General features: G+C 34.2%; 1 long non-coding RNA gene across 1 annotated transcript; it reads left to right on the top strand.

Annotated features, from left to right (window-relative positions):
* Window positions 1–583: 583 nt before the first annotated feature.
* LOC116180153 lies at window positions 584–1,104 on the top strand. The gene is made up of 3 exons (XR_004147081.1): window positions 584–761; window positions 819–892; window positions 963–1,104. It is a non-coding gene; the product is annotated as an uncharacterized LOC116180153 (long non-coding RNA).
* The last annotated feature ends 2,890 nt before the right edge of the window (window positions 1,105–3,994 follow it).

The following is a 3,994-nucleotide window of genomic DNA, read 5'->3' as shown; positions in this document are numbered from 1 at the left end:
ATAACCTAAATCCAAATTTCCATGCAAATCAGTGGAGTCAAAGTATTCTATGACATTGTTTTAATTATAAATTTATAACTATTTTAGAGGTAAGATTTATGGGTTAAACCAAAGAGTACCCATTACTTACTCTTTGATTAAACTGTGATAAAATCCACTGCGGTTCTCGCGTTGGATATTATTGCGCCAGTACTCGCGTGGCGTGGGGTATTAAAGTACCCCACTGTTACAATGCCGAAATAAAGTAACGTAAAGGGTGTATTGTAACAAAATAAACGTATTTATGTCTTAATTGTAATTAACAGAATGCACACGTGTAATATTATACGTAAATATTAAGTATATTTGTAAAAGTCAATCAGATTCTGAAAGTGTATCATTTTCCTCGCCTATGGCCTTTGAAATAGATTATTTTTTATGCTCCTTCCACGTTCATTTTGAGCACTTATTACATACAAAGAGAAGCACTCTAAGACAGTACCTACTTGCAACGTGATCTTTGGTACGGACATTTTATGAGGTACCTACTGGTCCTGGAGCTTTCAGTACTATACCATTGTTGCTACCGGGTAAGTGAAAACGGTTTTGTTATCTTAATGTAATGGCGGATACATTTGAACCGATACCCTGTTGCGCTCGGCTGATGGTAGAGCATGAATGATATAAGGGCGCCAGGGCTATGCGCGGAAAGTACTCTCAGGGTCGTGACGTTAACTAGCCCGTTCTGGTAATTTGACCATTAAATTATGAACAACGTGAGGGTAAGTTTAATTTTATTCAAAATTATCAAACGTTAATTGCTCAATATTTGATTTTAGTTGTCCGACTGATCGTGTGAGATGGAGGTGTGACCTGTCGCGGAGATCTCTTACAGAATTCGGATACCTTATTGGTAAGTACAATTTTATGGTGTTATGTTTGTATATGATTGTAAGTGTACGATACAGTCTGACCTTTTCTAGACGGTTTACTTCGGAAGACGGTTGAAGACCTTGACGATTGGAGCTGCTGGAGTTGACGATGGTTGGAATAGGATAGATTTATTTTGACTGCTACGTTAGATGTTGATTTGCTTACGAGTGCCAATTCTAGGGCAACTCTAATATTTCGATAGAAATTATATAATTACTTAAAAGAACCCTCCAAGCAGCTACAGATTAATTTAATGCATTACCAGGATGAACTGGGTTCCAAACATATAGTATAAGATTAAATAATTAATTTAGGGTAGCCATGAGGCGCCTATCATATAGATCTGAAAATTATAATTAAATATGAATACGTCATTACAGAAAGAAAATACTCACGTATTATTACAAATTGTTTAATTAACTTTATTATTTTGCTCTTCTTTAGAATTATTTAATTAACAATCTTAAGATGCATTCAGCTGAATAACTTGACCATTCAAAAATCTAATGGCAAATGGCTGGTCACCTTTTGCTATCAGAGATGACCCTCATCATCCTGTTACCTTGACTTTGTTTATCCTTTTGGTAATAAATTTGAATTAAAGCGGCAAAAATATTTAAATTTTATATAAAATTAAGTGAAACCGTTACATGATAAAACACGAAACTTCTAACACCTTATCTAAATTGAACAATTACAAATAGATAAAATTTAAACGAAAATTACTCATTTATACACTTTCTAACAGGAAAAACATACAAATTCAAGTAAAATAAACCAACTTATTCGTAAATAACCCACTAAATTTGCACTCAACAAATCATTTGAACTCTTTTGAAATCTTTTTTTAATTGTTTTGAATTTTTTATTGTCAAAAAAAGAGCTTATTGTTTTACTAACTGTTGCCTGTTCGAGGACCTTTATCTATCGAGATCTTGGCAAAGGATTATCGTAGAACTTTGGTGTTTTCGGCAGTATATTGGTACTATCGTATTATTCCTGCATCGCTTAGTCCGAAAGCTGGTAGGCATTCCTGAAATTGACGAATTTCCCTTAGAAATGAGGTCCGATAAGTATTTTTACCTGACTCCATAATACTTAATCTGAAAACGGAAGATTATTCAATAATGATTTATAAAAACAACTTTTGTTATAAACATTTTCGGTAGCTCCTTTAACTACGAAAGTATAGGGTAATTCTGGATTGGCGAGCGAATATTTTCAGGTTTTGATTTTAGAATTTTCAGTTTGACGCAAAAAACAGCACATAGCGCTTATGTTGCTTTTTTGATAGTAGTAACAATTACATACCCTACAAACGTCTCGAAAATGCGACACTGTGCAATGAATTAGTGTGTGCACCCATATTTCTGACAAAAGATTCACATTCGATGGCTTAAAATAATATTTTGAATCATTTGAATCCTTTTTTTTAATCCTTTTGAATTTTGCATCTTTTTTATTTTCTTCCCACCTTTTTTAATCTTTTTGACTCTTTTTGAACCTTTTGGAATCTTTTTGAATTTTTTGGAATCTTCTTGAAATTGATGGAGTCTTTTTGAATATTTTTGAATCCGTTTGAATCTTTTTGAATCTTTTTATTATTATCCCTCTCTTATTCTGGGCCCCCAACAGACTTGCGCCCAATTATAGAGTGACCCGCATAATGCTTTTTTTTAGAGGTGCCTCTGCAGAAGATCTTAAGTTGTTCGAAACAGGTCTAAGGCAATTCCCATCTCTGCCACAGATGAAAAATTCACCTCAACCCAGGTTCGAATAACCGACCTCCGGATTTCTAACTCAACGCTCTACCATTGAGCTATAATGCCCTATTTTTGAATCTTTTCGAAACTTTTTGAATCTTTTCGAATCTTTTTGAATCATTATATTGCTTACTTTCGTTGGCGGCCAAATAAAGATGCTAAACCCCTAATGCTAATGAACAATTTTCCCCTGTAGGTATCGTTAAGGTGAGGAATATTTTCAAATTTTGATTTTAATATTTTAAGTTTGACCCATAAAGACCACATGTCAGGGTTTTAAGCTGTGAAAAAATTACTTTGAGCAAAAATGCTATAGGCTCTTAGAGAACTGTAGCATAAGTAATTTTCTTATAGCATTTGTGCCATTTGATACTTGTTTATTAAATGTAGAAGTTACTCATTTCCGTGCCTTTGTATGTTGCTTTTCTCCAGTAATATGAAATAAGCTCAAACTCATAAATTTCATTTGATTTTCCTTGTCGCAAGAAAATGCGATAACCTGCCTCAACAATGTCGCAATTTCCCCTTCGCGGTCGCATATGTTGCTTTTTTGGTAGCACCAACAATATTACGGACATACCTTCATACACATTGTACAGTGTGTCCCAGTTACGACAGTTTCCAAAGAAACTGTCTCTAGGGATCGTTTTTCAGGAAATCCTAAGGTCCCAAAGATATTTGTAAGAGCACTTCTGAATGTTTCTAAAGCGTCCATCCTCATTTCAAAGACGATTGTGACTAAAATTTGCAAAGAGAGAGTAACGCTAATCCCTGAGGATTTGGGACTAGTATACTTGATTATTTTTATATGACCATATGTATAAGGATAAGACATATGTTGTCTAAAATACGTTGAGCGGACGTTATCTTGGCTTCCACACCTACATAACAGTACTTGTGGATTCCAATTATTTTTAACTTTTAAACAGTCACCTTTTATTTTATGTATCTGTTCAACTTTATTAGGTGATAAAAGACTAGTTTAAGACATCTGGAAATAAGTGCTTGGGATTTGTAAAAGTTTACTTCCAGTCGTAGACAAGGTGTTTTGTTATCGCTACGTAGGCTAATTAGTTTCAAGATAAGCACGTGTTATTGCAGATAAGAAAACACAGGGTTTAATGTTTTAATGTTAATGCGAAGACGCAGTTGGAAATGGAACGGAAAGAGAAATTGTTTTAAATCGAAGAGACCAGGTGAATTAGAGGCTTATTTAATGAGAGGTTCTTTTAATGGACGCTGAAACGTAGTGTTATTTGAGCTTATTATTGGAAAGGCACTCCAGTGCTACCATTTTACTCAAAACGTACAACTCTCGT

This window comes from Photinus pyralis, unplaced genomic scaffold (genome assembly GCF_008802855.1).
Source record: "Photinus pyralis isolate 1611_PpyrPB1 unplaced genomic scaffold, Ppyr1.3 Ppyr1.4_LG9, whole genome shotgun sequence".
NCBI classification, from domain to species: Eukaryota; Metazoa; Arthropoda; class Insecta; order Coleoptera; family Lampyridae; genus Photinus; species Photinus pyralis.
This window is presented reverse-complemented; position numbering and strand designations above follow the sequence as displayed.